The following is a 17,005-nucleotide window of genomic DNA, read 5'->3' as shown; positions in this document are numbered from 1 at the left end:
ATAGCCTAGTACCTACCTATGAACCTATGGAAGCCGTCAATGTCCCCAGGATACAGATACACATACACATATATGCTGATACAGATATACATATATATATATATATATATATATATATATATATATATATATATATATATGTGTGTGTGTGTGTGTGTGTGTGTTTGTGTGTGTGTGTGTGTGTGTGTGTGTGTGTGTGTGTGTGTGTGTGTGTGTGTGTGTATGTGTGTGTGTGTGTGTGTATATATATATATATATATATATATATATATATATATATATATATATATATGTCTCTATATATACATGTGACTACACATACACATGCAGATATATGTACAGGCAGATATGTATGTAGGAGGTGCACACAATATGGAACAGCCATACAATATGCCTGCAGTTAACACCTGAACAACCGGACACTGTATGGGCTAAACATACAAATGTCAATCATTGCCTCCAACATATACCCATAGAAAGGTCATAGTACAGACACCACACACAGGTTTGCAGAAATGGGACTACTTTAATTGTGTACCATAATGGTCCAAAATGCCATGTCATATAGCTGTTCCAATACTGACAACCATATAAATGGAGTACTGCAACTGTGAAACAGTTACACTTATACAGTAGTCTGGAAAGGTTCACAACTGTTGCAGTCCAAGCCAAACCCTTCAGAATGTACAATAGTGCCAACAGACTGGGCCACAGGGTACCACACAATCAACAGTATGTACTGCAGGTGTGTAGTTCAGAAGCCTCTATCTACACTCTGTACAATCTCTGTAGGAGGTAAAGATGTTGTGTGATCCAATGGGTTGTTCCCAGAACATATGGGGCAGTAGGCTTGCAGTACCCCAAGTCATGTTAGTAGTTGCAATATAGGTGGAGTATACGGTACTGTACATCCACACCTTGTGGCAGCTCACCCCTGCTACCCCCACATTTGTAACAGCCTAGGTCATTTATGGTGCTCCCCACCTGGACTCAATAATACAAGACCATATACCACTGTTACATACACTGGCCTATGCAGTGCATAAGGGTGCACATGTGTTGTGTAGGTGATGCTTGCACATATTTGGCCACAGCCCCAGTGTATGTGTGGGGGATACAACAGCAGTTTATTAATGGCTGCAATGGCAGAGTGATATACTCATAGCCCACTACAGCACAACCCCCGACAGCATGACAAATGTGCAGAGCTTGGTATGTAGATGGGGGACAGAGGTTGGAAGACAGGCATATATGTGGAACACTGTTGCCATACACAAGCAATGTGCTGGTGTTACAGGATAGTCTGCAACATACCCTTAGTCAGGGAATTAGGGTTAGATATAGACATGGATATAGCCATGTACCAGTAGCACACAACACATACACTGCCAGTGTCATATCTGACACAGGGCTTGTGTGGTGGTCGGACATCACACTATATGCATACCTCTGCCCAGCAAGAGGTAGGCCCACAGTAGTGACCTATGCAGACAGACTGCATTTCAAGGTACACTAGTATGTACACACACACACCCTGTAACACCAGTACAATGCAAAGCATTACACAACTTTACCCACAGTCTGTCTGTAGTTCCTGAACCTCCTACAAATGTGTCCACTCTGAGTGTGCATGTACTCTTGTGAGAGGTCTTGCTACCTGCTGCCTGTATCACTGATGCCCTCACACAGGACGGACGTCAGTCACACAGGAAATGTGAAGGGACCACAGCCACATGCTGCAGGGATTTAAAGTGGGTGCTTGCCATGACAGTGGTAATTCAATGTAGTACACGTGTCATTATATATATATATATATATATATATATATATATATATATATATATATATGGCTATCTGGATTGGTATGTGTACATATATTTCCACCATATGTCCTGGACATGGAGTGTAGCCGTACCCCAGCCCCTACAGGCACAATGTCATAGTGCAAGGGGATGTCTGGTATGTATAGCAGGTATATTACTAGCCTGTTGCTTCTGTCATTGGGATTGTCTTCACAGACATCGTGCGTGGATGCTGACATCTGCTTATAACATGTGTGCCATTGGCTACTGACAGACATCCTATGGACATCATTGTAATGTACCGCTGCTAGCATGTAATGCCCCAGTGGAGTGCAGCAGAGATATTGGCAACTTTATATGGAACTTTGGACACACCCTGTACAGTCCAGACATATGCACATATTCCCTTAGTGCACCACATGTGTACCAGGCCTGACAATATGGATGCAGACAGCCATGTAGATGGGTATAACACATAACGATGGGTATACATTTGGCACCATAGGTGTTGGAGTCACACACTTCTGTCTGGCCTTACACATAATGACTGCTGGTACAGGGGTGCCATGGATACATAATACCCACTAGATATTGACATACATCTCTACAGCATCCCACTGGTCTGTCTGACATACCTGAAGTTTAAGGGAGGCCTGGCAGCAGTACAGCTGGCAAGTATCTGCACATGACAACCCACTGGTTAAGTACACTACACTGCTAGGCATGTAACAATGCACTGTGCAGGCTACAGTGAGAATGGCCCAACACTAGCCTACATCTTGTATGGGGGAATGCACATGTACTTGCATATATACCAGGCTCAACAGCCATGTCACAACACAGGGTAAGATACAGCTGTATGACAGTGCATTACCACAACCAATGTGAACACAGCCACAGCCACATATGGTAGGCTAGCATAATATTACAGTATATGGACTATCTGTTCTACACCATCCTCATATGTGCCAGTCACAGAATGACCCTACATATACTGGGCTGCTACACGGTTTGGTCTGATGGCTGTCGATGGTTTTGGACATGTGTATGTATGGCCCTACAAATGTGTACTGCGAAATGGTACCATACAGTGGGGCACCATGTAACATCTGATAGATAGAGAGATAGGACAATGACATCTACCACAGTCTGTACACAGGCTAAAGTACATATTAACAACACACACACTGCTGACATTCACCATCACTACACAGACTTCAGTACTGTACAAACATCCACAGAATGTCCAGCTTATGTCATAAAATATAACCCCTACTGTACATGACATGTGTAGCACTGTGATATATCAATGGCTTGTTATCAGATATGATGACAATATTTATGGTGTACAGCACATATGCACCACTTCATGTATGCATATGCACAAACGTTGACAGTGGTGTGGCTGACAGCACATACACAGGGCCAATATAGACATGTTGCTGTAATAACCTTGTATATTTTCCATTGTAATGGTGTTTGTTGTAACATATGTCCTTTGAGGGATATGAAATCAGTAACTGTCATGGCCTTCACCATCTACAGACTGCAATCCTCACACTACTGTCTGCATTCCACAGAGGGATGCACTGTGGATAACACATGAAACCATAGGCACAACAATGTCCAGTCTTCAGATGTCCCTGCAGATGGGGATTCCTCATATACATGGAACTGACATGGCAGGTATTACTACATGTACGACAGGCATATCCTGACAAACACTATTAAACCAACATTACTCCAAATGCAGTATAGCAGCACTTACAGTTTGTAGTCAGGTCAGGCACATCCCCCTCCTGTTTGTTGGCCTGTTTCCACAGTGTATATTGTTGGAGGTGAATCCACAATCCATCTGGGATGCCGTTTGCCAAACAACAGATCTAGTTCCTGCTCACAGTGACTGAAAAGGCCCAACACCACCATGAGGTTCCTAGGTATTGGAATGTTTTTCCATGCAATTGGTTATGGGATTGTTACCACAGCTGTTCCACATGCAATCAGCTAGGGAAGGGCTGCAATTTGTGCAGAGACCATCAGCTGATCATGAGCATCACATAAAATACACATGCTGCTGCCTAAGCAAGACAGGTGTGGGTCCCCACATCCATGAGAGAGGGAGTGGAGGAGGCAGACAGAGGCAAATACATGTCAGGGAGGGGTGGGAGTGTAAAACTGAAGCATGTTCATGACACAAACCTACCAGCACAGGGTATCAAACCCCCGACAACTATGTAGTGCTATCACAATTCGGTGCAGTTATTGGACACACCATATAGGTTATCTGATGTGGAGCACTCAGAACATATATGTGAGGGTGAGTGACATCTGCAACAGGGATACAGTAGATATACGGTAGGTGTTGTACATGTGCCTGTCTGCATGTACAGGTGCCAGCGTCAACACAGGCACACACACACATTGACACACTTGGCAGGGCCAGGAGTGTAACTCATCACTAGTGGGATTGTCACAACACATCAATGTGCAGGTATTACATGCACCACACTGGTCATACAGAGGCCGTATGGGCAAAGGGTATGAGGAGATGTCACACATCAGACATCATGCTTCAGTATGCCCTGAAGGGTGGTAGTGAGTGCAGATGTGGACATACGCACTATACAACACACACACACGAACACACAGGGTGCCAGTTCTGACATGCATGGGTGCATGTCTACACGGTGTGTGGTGGTCAACTGTGCCAGCAAGCTGTACAAGGGTAGACAATGTGTATACCTTCACATCAGGCCACATGACAATGGTCTGCATTGTGGCTCAGGCCTGTAGTTACTGTATTTTTCCACACAGATGGGTATTGCATCCCCCATCCAGTCAACTGAGTGACTATTGTGTGTGGCCAATGCTGTACACCACATGCCATGTATGTGCTCTTTAGTCCATGACATGGATGATGTCTGGGATGTGCACACCTCCCACATGCATGTACAGTGATATGTGGGACTGTACCTAGGGTGTCTGGCTCATGTTGTGAACACAGATTATCATCGGATGTGCCAGTCTTGCCCACCTGTGGCAGTGACTGGTACTGGGCAGCAGGTTTACCCTTCACCTACATTGATGGTATGCCAACATTATTCGCTGATGTAAGTATCATCTGTCCATACAGGTCATGTTGTCAGGCATGGTATATCCATTGTGAGTCACATGTGAAGACACAACAGGTGGTGCAGTTGTCCATTGGGGAACACGGTGGAGGTGCACTGTCTGCATTTACGTGCATATTGGACAGATGGGCAGGGTGACATGCCCTTTGTAGCCCACTGCTATCACTGCTTAGCTGCTATCAGTGGCCAATATGCAGTGTACTACCCACATATTGCATGCTGCCTTGGCATGTGTGTTCATATGACACGTGTTGAATGTGTGCTCTGAGTAATAGTGAGGTTACTAACTTGAATTGTCTGGCCTTGATGTCACATGTATAGGTATGGCTTTGCACCCCAGCCTCCCAGCTAATTTACATCTGTTATCCCTGTATGGTCGACATTGCGATATATAATAGGGCCACTATAAAATAAATTAGCAAAACCCCCTTCACAATGTCCACAGTTCACACACACACACACACACACACACACACACACACACACACACACACACACCTGTTATGTCTGGAAGTAGAACCCTTACCTAACTATTTTATTACACTACAGCAGTACGCAGTTATAGTACGTGCCACTGACATTACTGGAGTACTATTTCCCCAAAGTTGTATTTCACATTGAATGACATCAGCAAGTTTACCAAAGTAGGGCGTTTCAACTGTACTTCAAGTGACTAGCCTAAAATACATCGCTCCCTACACAGACAGTGAGATGCACACATAACATCCACCACTGAAATGTGTGGGTATAGAACCCCTGATCGAGGCCTGTATCACACCACAGCATAGAGCTGTTATAGGCCACACCACAGGCATTACTAAAGAACTTTCTCCCCAAAGTGTTACCTCACATTGAATGACATCAGCAGGATTGCCAATGTACGGCATATAAAATTTACTGTGAGTGAGTAGCCTATGATGCATTGCTCCATACACAGACACTGCAACACACACAAAACATCCAGAACTGCCATGGGTGGAGATGGAACCCTACCACAGTCCTACACCACACTACATCAAAACGCAGTTACAGGATGCTCCACAGAGATTACTGGGCTATGACTTTCCTACAGGTGTATTTCTAGGTGAGTGACATCAGCAGCCTTGACAAAGTCAAGTATGTGTATTGTACGGGGTGTGAGTGGCCTAAAAACATTACACCTTACTCAGTCAGACACACACAGATTTACACACTATCACACACACACTTGCCAGGTCTGGGGTCAGAACACCTATCTCACTACTTTATCACACTACAGCAGTATGCAATTACAAGGTGCACTAGGAGATTACTGGGTTATAATTTCCCCAGAGGTGTATTTCAAGGTGAGTGACTTCAGAAGCATTGACAAAGTCAAGTATGTGTATTGTACGGGGTGTGAGTTGCCTATAAACATTGCCCCCTACTCAGTCAGACACACACACACACACAGATGCACATACCATCACCAGATCTGTGGTTGGAACATCTATCTCACTACTTTATCACACTACAGCAGTATGCATTTACAAGGTGCACTATGGAAATTACTGGGCTATGATTTCCACAGAGGTGTATTTCTAGGTGAGTGACATCAGCAGCCTTGACAAAGTCAAGTATTTGTATTGTGCGGGATGTGAGCGGCATAAAAACATTGCTCCCTACCCAGTCAGGCACACACACACAGATTCACACACCATCACACACAGTTGCCAGGTCTTGGGTTAGAACATCTACCGCACTACTTTATCACACTACAGCAGGACGCAGTTACAAGGCATGCTACGGAGATTACTGGGCTATGATTTCCACTGAGGTGTATTTCTAGGTGTGTGACATCTGCAGACTTGCCAGTGTTGTGTATATGAACTGCACTGAGTGTGAGTGGCCTAGAAAGCATTTCTCTCTACACAGCCAGAGACCGAGACGCGCACACATACACACACACACACACACACAGTTGCCAAGTCTGGGGTTAGGACTACTACCTACCTAGTTTATCAGCACAGCAGTACACAGTTATGGGCTGCACCATGGGGATTACTGAGATACAGTTCCCCAAAGGTGTATTTCACATTGGATGACCTCAGCAGGCTTGTCATGATACTGCTATGGGGAGGGTGATGTGTGCATGGGCCATAGCACATTCATGTTGGGGTTGACATGTCACATGCAGGCACACACAGGGTCATATGCCACAGGTACATGTATAGAGCTCTTAGGTGTCATCTTTCTTGTACAGTCGTGTTGCACAGCTGGCACATGCAACATACCATCATGCTGACAGATACCGGTGGCTGGTATCTGCAGTGAGTGACAGCTGCACCTCATGTGTTTGGGGCCCTTTGGCTGTGTGCTGTGTGGGACAGGCCCAGATGTCTCCTTGTCATGGTCACCCTCTTCAACACATCTATGTCTGTCTATCTTTGGCTTATTATAGTGTGTTGTCCTTACATATATGTCTGTATTCCTATCCACTTTGTATGCGAGGCAGGAGTGGTGCATATTGACATGTGTCTGCACTGAGAACTGCAACTGCCAGATATGTCTGGTCCACTGTTGTTTGCTGACATGGCCTTCTTGTGTTTAAGTGTGTGAGCATGCCCAGTATGGGCATTCAGTATATTGTTGACTGACATTGCCTTCATTCCTCTATGGGTGAGCATGCCCAGTATGGCCATCTATATTGCATGTGTGGATCAAGTCTATGTGGTTTGTACTGCGGTGCTGACCTTTGTGTTGTACAGCGGCAGGTAGCATGCTGTGTCAGCAGGGTATACATCAGTCATTGGCATTGACTGCTGCTACATTTCTGCTTAGCGGAGGGGGGACACCAAACCATTTTTACATTTCTACATAGGGGTGGGGGGGGCACACCTGACTGTTAACATAAGTGTACATGGGATGGTGGGGCACAACTTACACTTTTACACATTTGGTAGGACTGTACTGGTATGTCAGGTACACCATTTCAGTCTGTAGTCTTACCTATTGTGCTGGCTAGAGGCATAACAGTCTACTACAGAAGGTTAACATAAATGGAGGCCATCTGATATAAATTACTAGAAGGCATTTGTGCTAAGGTTCATAGGTTCATAGGTTGGTACTAGGCTATTGGCCCTAGGGCCTATACAAGCCTAGCCATAACAATTCCCTGGCTATTTCTTCCCACAACATTTTACTTCCCTGGACCCCTGTCAAGCAGGGCAACTGATGTGATCCTTGGGGTGAATTTCCTTTCCCCATCCAGTCATCAAGGTTCCTTTTGAAGAAGTCCAAAGAGGTGTTCTTCTTGACAAGTATGGGCAGTCTATTCCAGAGTCTGCGGAGTCTCTGAGTCAAGAACTTATCCCTCCAGCATGTTTTGTTTATTGTGATGACAAGGTTTAGATCCCTGGAGCATGTGGCTCTGAGGGATTTGGATTTCTTTAAGTGTAGCATGTTCAACAGCTCTGGGTTTGACATGGCCTTGTATGTTTAGCAGAGATCACCTCGGAGTAGATGATATGCAACAGAGTATAGCTGGAGATTTTTAAGGCGGTCAGCATAAGGCATCTGCTTTAGGCCTGTGATTCTTTTAGTGAGGTATTTCTGCGGCCTTTCCAGTTGTTGCAGATGTCTTGAGAGGTAAATACCAAAAGGGGCATTGTATTCTATAATGGGTCTAATGAGGGATGAGTACAGTGGGACAATGACCTCCTTTTTTCTGGATGAAAAGCCCTTAGTGATGAGATGTGCCACATAGAAGGATTTCCTGACTGTGGTGATGTGGTTATTGAAGGTGAGACCACTGTCCACCTGTGTCCCTAAGTCTCTTATCACACTTTTGGTGTTTAGTTTACTGCCACCTATGGGGTAATTCATGGGTGCATGTTTTTCCCAAAGGGGATAACTATACATTTCTTGGCATTGAGCTTGAGCCCATGGCTCTGGCACCAAGCATCTGTTTGTGTAAGGCCCTTTTGTAGAGTATCAACATCATTCAGGGATTCAATAATGGCTCACAGTTTGCAGTCATCTGCAAACTTTGTTAGCCAGAATCTCTTAGTGTTGGCCTGTACTTCAGAGAAGTAGATGCCAAACAAGAGAGGTCCCAGGACTGAACCCTGAAGTACTCCACTTGTCACTTGCCTGGAGCTGGATTTGGAGTCAGCTACTTTTATAGTGTGGGTTCTGTCAGTAAGCCAGTTGGCAACCCATCAAGTGACATAGGGATTAATGCCCAACTTAGTAAGTTTATCTATGTTTCCAGAGTGGGGGATGGTGTCAAAGGCCTTGGCGAGGTCCAGATAGGCTATGCGGACTGCCTTACACTCGTCCACGGCTCTGGAGACTGATTCAAAGAAGTCAATCAGGTTCAGGAGACAAGATCGGCCCTTCACGAACCCAAACTGGGTGGGGTCCAGTGTTTGAAGGTTGCCAATGTCTTTGTTTATAAGTTCCATGATAATACATTCCATGGCCTTGCAGATCAGGCTCATCAGTCTGATGGGGCGGTAGTTCCTGGGATCCAAAGTGGATCCCCCCTTGAGGAGTGGGATAACTGTAGCTGTGCACCACTCAGTGGACATGAACCTGAGGTGAAGTTATGATTAAACATGACACTTAGGTGAGGTGCCAGTTCATTTTGTAGTTCATGTAGTACACAGCCCATGATGTCATCTGGTCCCAAGGATGCTGTATTCTTAGCTTTGGAGAGTGCATTTTTTACCTGTGTGGCCATTATTACTGGAATTTGGCAATCTTCCGGTATTGAGATGGGCCATTTAGGGGGTGAGGGGGGGGGTGAAGTTGGCACTGAATCGATCTGCCAGGATATTGGCAATATCCTTGGGGATCAGTATATTTAATGCCATTCTGTTGTAGTTCAGAGCAGATCTGAGCATTGCCATTTAGATTCTTAGTTATAGAATGCCTTGTGGTTGTCTTTGGAATCTTTGGCAATTTTATTTTCATAACTAGCTTTGGAGGATTTTATGAGGGATCTCAGCTTCTTACTGCGGCTGGTAAGGGAGTTTTTTACATCCTGGGATTTTCCTCTTTTCTGTAACAGTTTCTTCCTTTTGTTGTAAAGTTTGTTTATGACAGGGGACCACCAGAGTGGCTTCCTTTTTTCGGAGGAGTGCATCTTGGTTCTACTTGGGATGGCACGATTCATGCATGAGTGGATGTGCTCATACAGTGCCTTAGTGTAGGACTCAGCAGTCGAACTTTCAGTTCCTGTCTGCATGGGTGTCATGAAGTTTGTAACTTCTGACTTGAGTAGCATGAAGTTGGCTTTGGAGAAGTTTTTTATGGAGGTTTCCTTAATGGGGGGTGGGGTGGGATGTGGATGTTAAGGGTGATTAGCTTATGGTCTGACCTGACCAACAAGGGGGTGGCCATAGGTGTGGAGCATCGATTTCCCATGTTGGTAATGACCAGGTCTAGGATATTGGAGCCCCTGGTGGGACTATGGATTAGCTGATCCAGGGCATTGGAATTTATGAATTCCAAGAACCATTTGGCAAAGGTGTTGGTACAAGATTAGTTTTTCCAGTTAATGGCAGGGTAGTTGAAATCACCTAGTATTAGGGTTTTTGGTTGTAAACTAATATTTTCCAGTATGTTTAGAAAGGTGTAGTGAGATTCTTGGGGCATGGTGAGGGATCTGTAGCAAGCTACAATTTGGATCGCAGTCTTACCTAGTGTTAGTTGCACATGGAGAATTTCAGACGCATTGTGTTGGGCATCTAACCTGGTGGTGTGAATATCCTTGGTGAATATGGACACTCCAGCACCTTTAGTGTTTTGAACCTGGTTTGGTGGCCAAAAAGTGTGGTAAGAGTAGTAGCCTGGTATTGAAGGGTTGCTCTCTGGAGCCTTGAACCAGGTCTCAGTTACTGCAAAGATATTGATGTTCTCCATTTTTAGGAGTGCCTCGAGAGAGTGCATTTTGAGGTTTAGACTTCTAGCATTGAGTAGCATTACCTTCAGATTTTGCATGCTTGTACCTGTTACGGTGGTGGTTTTGTCCTTTGAACTTTGCCTAAAAAAGGCACTATAGAGGTGGCAAGAGCCTTTGCCAGTAACCTGAATCCCAGTGGCGACAGGTGCAGACCATCTCTGGCAAAGCATCGTGGTCTGTCGATCATGTCGTCCCAGGCAGACAGATACTGGATCCCATTTGAATAACACCAGAAGCTTAGCCAATTGTTGAAGTCAATCATTTTGTCCTTATATTGTGGTATTCTGGGTGAAGGCAGGATGCTACTCAGGGCTAGGGTCATACCTGCTTGGGCCACATGATCCGAGAGCTCTTCCATGTCTCTTTTCATGTAGTCCAGGGAGGTACGTCTCAAGTCATTCACTCCAACATGGACAATGACCGAGTCATATTTGTACTTGTTGTGGAGTGACTTGATGCATGAGTTATGTGGCGGATCCTGACACCCGACAAACAACTCACTGTAATTTTCTCCTTGTTCAGCCTGGTGAGTGGGACATCAGTGTGTCTGACTATAGAGTCACAGATGACTAAAGTGTTAGGTATGTTGTCTTGCCTTAGGGGCTGTTGCTGGGTGGCACACTGGTGTTGTGAGCTATGTGACACTTTGGTTGTGATTGGTGTTTGTTTGCGTTTTAGCTTTGGAAGTTCTTGTTGCTTGTGCAGGTTACAGTTAAGGGCCTCTGCATATGTGGATTTAGTGTTGCTATGTGTGTGTGTTGGTGTGAGTTTAGAAGGGCTATCTGTTGCTTGAGGTGTAGTGTGGGTGTTAACCTTCTTCTCTTGACTGTCTAGCACAATCATAGGTGGAGAGAGCTTTGCTTCCAGTATGGCTATGTAGGTGCATCTCTCACAGGTTGCAGTGTTGTTTGAAAGGAGGAGAGGGTTGTCTGTGTACATGAGGCAATTGCTGCATTGCCCCAGTATGCCCAGATTCACAAGGTTGACAGGAGAAATCAGTGGAAGCTGACCCTTGGACATGCCTGGTTTGGTGCTTTTTTTTGAAAAGTACAGGAGCTGTTTTCCCTTACCTTAGCAAGGTACTTTGCTATTATAGGCTGTTTAGTGCCTATGATTAATTTCTCCTTATTAATAAGGAGAGTTGAGTGCTTCTATCAGTTTAAGGCTTTCTAGTGGTTTCCAGCAGGTATTAGAGCAAGTGCTAGTCACAGGGATGCTTAAAGGTAAGATGAAAAAAAAATGGGTTATCCTAAACACTGCAGTGTGCACTAGAGAAGTTAGATGTGAAAGTAGGTAACTTAAGCTTTACCTGTCTAAAAATTTAAGTTTTAGTGGAGAGTCACATACCTCTAAATTGTCCCTGATTTTGACTCAAATTTTATCTCTGTCCCTCTTAATCCCTCCTAAAACTAGTGACTTTTGGAGGAAAGGTGGTGAATTACACTTAACAAATAATGACAATAATTTATAGACTTCTTTTACTTCAGAAAATGTGTATTAATTCATATACTCTGATTCTGTCAATGTTTTAAGTTAATAGCACTAATATTTTAAAAGTGTCCCTGATTGTCCCTGATTTTTTCTTGACTTGTCCCTGATTCTGTTGAAATTTGTCCCCGATTGGTTGAGAGGTCCGGAGAGTCACTATTTTTAAAACAGCAAGATAGATTGAAAGTGAGTGATCACTTTTGTATTCTGGTACTATGAAATACAGTAGAATGGCCAATAAATTTAAATAGTTGAAGGGGGGTGATTTCACTAATTGATAATTTAGTCCTTACTCACACAAGCCAGTGAAAGCAGAGAGGAAATGAGATATATGGTCAAATTAACATAAGAGGCAAGCAGCTAGAAAGACAGTGGTATTTAAGAACACAACAGCGACAAGGTGGGGGAGTGGGAAAATTTCTGCCTGACTCGCAAGAGACAGAGCTGTGGGGTCTTTTGAAGTTTTAATATGCAGTTAAAAGCAGAACACAAGCAAAACACAATGTAAAGAAAACAAAGCACAGCACTAAAAATATAAAAAGGCAATAAACTAATAAAAAATACAACAAATAAAAAGCAAACCAACCTTTCCCTCACAGCAAAGTGTAGCAGAGTCTGGGTGAGCTCTGAAATGTTTTATTTTACCCCTTAAATAGAAGGTTTAGTTCCTAGTTCCACCCCCCAGTTCACAAATGATTAACCTCAAGTGACCTCTTCTGTCTTATGTATGAGTCCTTAGTTGATCAGTTCTAATTTCTGCCTGACTCACAAGAGACAGAGCCGTGGGGTGAATTTACTGGTAACAGAAGAAGTAGACTTACCTCTATGTAAAATAGGAGTTAGAAGAAAAAAAAACTGTTGTAGTTAAGGTAGCAATAGTGATACTAAGGAAAGTGAAAGGATTATTCAAGAAAAACTAATACCAGGTTGATATAAACTGTACTGTACTTGCAAATGGCATTAGTAAGGGGGGTGCCTAGTTATAAAGGCATACTTATCAACATGTATTAAGTAATATTACAGTTGTGTTACATGCAGTTAGCAGAGAACCACTCTCTGCCTAAATAATCTTCAATTCTGCTTTGTTTTTCAGGCTATCTGATGTGTTTAGGTATGCTGGGCTGGACAGACCTTGGCCAAGTCATACTGAACCAAACAAGACTTAGCATCAATGGGTAAGTGGCATGTTAGAAGAGCAGAACATTATGGAAATTGGACAAAACTTGTGACATTTACATAGTGGTAGGTAACCAATTCGTATGGAACAGTTTAAGTACGAAGTTTAGCTCATGCACTCCAATGCAGCTCACGAAGTTTGCACTGTAATTTCCAATGGGCAGAGCCTAAGCCTTTTGACAGAATTAAATTATGTCCTCACATTTCAAACAAATGTTCATATCTCTGGAACCCTAGGGGTTATGAAAGAAGCATAAAAGGTAAACTATTCAGCACATACATTTATTATAGTGGTAGTATTATTTAGGTTCTAGGTCTTAAACCAGGTTAATCATTTGTTAACTGAGGGGTGGAGCTAGGAACTAAACCTTCTATTTAAGGGGTAAAATAAAACATTTCTGAGCTTTACCAGAAAGGCTCATCCAGACTCTGCTACACTTTGTTGTGAAGGAAAGGTTAATTTGCTTTTATTTTTTGTATTTTGTATATTTTAAATACTGTAGTTTGTTTTCTTTACCTTGTGTTTTACCTGCATTCTGCTTTAACAGCATATTAAAACTTCAAAAGAGACCACAGCTCTTTCTCTCTCTTGTGAGTCAGGCAGAATTTTTGCCTGCCCTCCCACCCAGTCATAGTTGTCTTGTTAAATACCACTGTCTTTCTAGTTGCCTGCCTCTTATGTTAATCTGACTATATATCTAATTTCCTTTCTACTTTCAGTGGCTTTTGTGAGTAATCACTAAATCAAAAAACCCTCCCTTTCAACTATTTAAATTTATTGGCCATCCTACTGTATTCCATAGTACCAGAATACAAAAGTGACCACCCCTTTCAACCCACCTTGCTGTTTTAAAAATAGTAACTCTCCACTAAAGCTTAACTTTTTAAACAGGTAAAACTTAAGTTACCTACTTTCACATCTACCTTCTCTAGTGCACACTGCAGTGTGCATTTTTTTTCATCTTACTTTTAAGCATCCCTTTGACTAGCACTTTCTCTAATACCTGCTGGAAAGCACTAGGAAGCCTTAAACTGATACAAGCACTCAACTCTCCTTGTTAATAAGGATAAATTAATAGTAGGCACTAAACATCCCATAATTGCAAAGTACCTTGCTAAGGTAAGGGAAACAGCTCCTATACTTTACAAAAAAAAAAGCATCAAACCAGGCATGTCCAAGGGTCAGCTTCTGGTGATTTTTCCTGTCCACCTGGTGAATTTGAGCATACTGGGGCAATGCAGCAATTGCCTCATGTACACAGACAACTCTCTCCTCCCACCACCCAATACTACAACCTGTGAGAGATGCACTTACATAGCCAAAATGGAAGCAAAGCTCTCTCCACCCAAGATTGTGCTACAGTCAAGAGGAGAAGGTTAACACCCACACTACACCTCAAGCAACACATAGCCCTTCTAAACCCACACCACCAACACCCACATATAGCAACACTAAATCCACATATGCAGAGGCCCTTAACTGTAACCTGCCCAAGCAACAAGGACCTCTGAAGCTGAAACGCAAACAAACACCAATCACAACCAAAGTGCCACATAGTTCAAAACACCTGTGTGCCACCCAACAACAGCCCCTAAGGCAAAACAATGTATCTAACACTTTAGTCATAGGTGACTCTGTAGTCTGGCACACTGATGTCCCTCTCACCAGGTTGAACAAGGAGAAAATTACAGTCAGCTGCCTGTCGGGTGCCAGGATCTGACACATAATGCATGCACTCAAGTCACTCCACAACAAGTACAAATATGACTCTGTCATAGTCCAGGTTGGAGTGAATGACTTGAGACGTACCTCCCTGGACTGCATGAAAAGAGACATGGAAGAGCTCTCGGATCATGTGGCCCAGGCAGTTATGACCCTAGCCCTGAGTAGCATCCTGCCTTCGCCCAGAATGATACCATAATATAAGGACAAAATGATTGACTTCAACAATTGGCTAAGCTTCTGGTGTCATTCAAAGGGGATCCAGTATCTGTCTGCCAGGGACGACATGATTGACAGACCATGATGCTTTGCCAGAGATGGTCTGCACCTGTCACCTCTGGGATTCAGGTTACTGGCTAAGGCTCTTGCCACCCCTATACTGCCTTTTTTAGGCAAAGTTCAAAGAACAAAACCACCACCATAACAGGTACAAGCATGCAAAATCTGAAGGTAATGCTACTCAGTGCTAGAAGTCTAAACCTCAAAATGCACTCTCTCGAGGCACTCCTAAAAATGGAGAACATCAATATCTGTGCAGTAACTGAGACCTGGTTCAAGGCTCCAGAGAGCACCCCTGCAATACCAGGCTACAACTCTTACCACACTTTTTGGCCACCGAAGCAGGACCAAAACACTAAAGGTGGAGGAGTGTCAATATTCACCAAGGATATTCACACCACCAGGCTAGTTGCCCAACACAATGCGTCTGAAATTCTCCAGGTGCAACTAACACTAGGTAAGACTGCAATCCAAATTATAGCTTGCTACAGATCCTCCACCATACCCCAAGATTCTCACTACACCTTTATAAACATACCGGAAAATATTAAGATAGAACCAAACACCCTAATAGTGGGTGATTTTAACTACCCTGCCATTAACTGGGAAAGCTACTCATGTACCAACACCTTTGCCCAATGGTTCTTGGAATTCATAAATTCCAATGCCCTGGATCAACTAATCCATAGTCCCACCAGGGGCTCCAATATCCTAGACCTGGTCATTACCAACATGGGAAATCGATGCTCCACACCTATGGTCACCCCCTCATTAGTCACGTCTGACCATAGGCTAATCACCCTTAACATCCACATCCCACCCCCACCCCCCAGTAAGGAAACCTCCATAGAAAACTTCTCCAAAGCCAACTTCATGCTACTCAAATCAGAAGTGACAAACTTCATGACACCCATGGAGATGGGAGCTGAAAGTTCAACTGCTGAATCCTACACTAAGGCACTGTACGAGCACATCCACTCATGCATAAATCGTGCCATCCCAAATAAAACCAAGATGCTCTCATCCAAAAAAAGAAGCCAATCTGGTGGTCCCCTGCCATAAACAAACTTTACAACAAAAGGAAGAAACTGTTGCAGAAAAGAGGAAAATCCCAGGATGCAAAAAACTTCCTTACCAGCCTCAGTAAGAAACTGAGATCCCTCATAAAATCCTCCAAAGCTAGTTACGAAAATAAAATTGCCAAAGATTCCAAAGACAGCAACAAGGCATTCTATAACTATGTCAAGAATCTAAATGGCAATGCTCAGATCTGCTCTGAGCTAAAACAGAATGGCATTAAATATACTGATCTCAAGGATATCGCCAATATCCTGGCAGATCGATTCAGTGCCAACTTCACCCCCCCCCACCCCCTAAATGGCCCATCTCAATACCGGAAGATTGCCAAATTCCGGTAATAACGGCTACACAGGTAAAAAACGCATTCTCCAAAGCTAAGAATACAGCATCCATGGGACCA

The sequence above is a fragment of the Protopterus annectens genome, chromosome 6.part0 (genome assembly GCF_019279795.1).
Source record: "Protopterus annectens isolate FY-2018-M chromosome 6.part0, PAN1.0, whole genome shotgun sequence".
Taxonomy (NCBI): domain Eukaryota; kingdom Metazoa; phylum Chordata; order Ceratodontiformes; family Protopteridae; genus Protopterus; species Protopterus annectens.
This window is presented reverse-complemented; position numbering follows the sequence as displayed.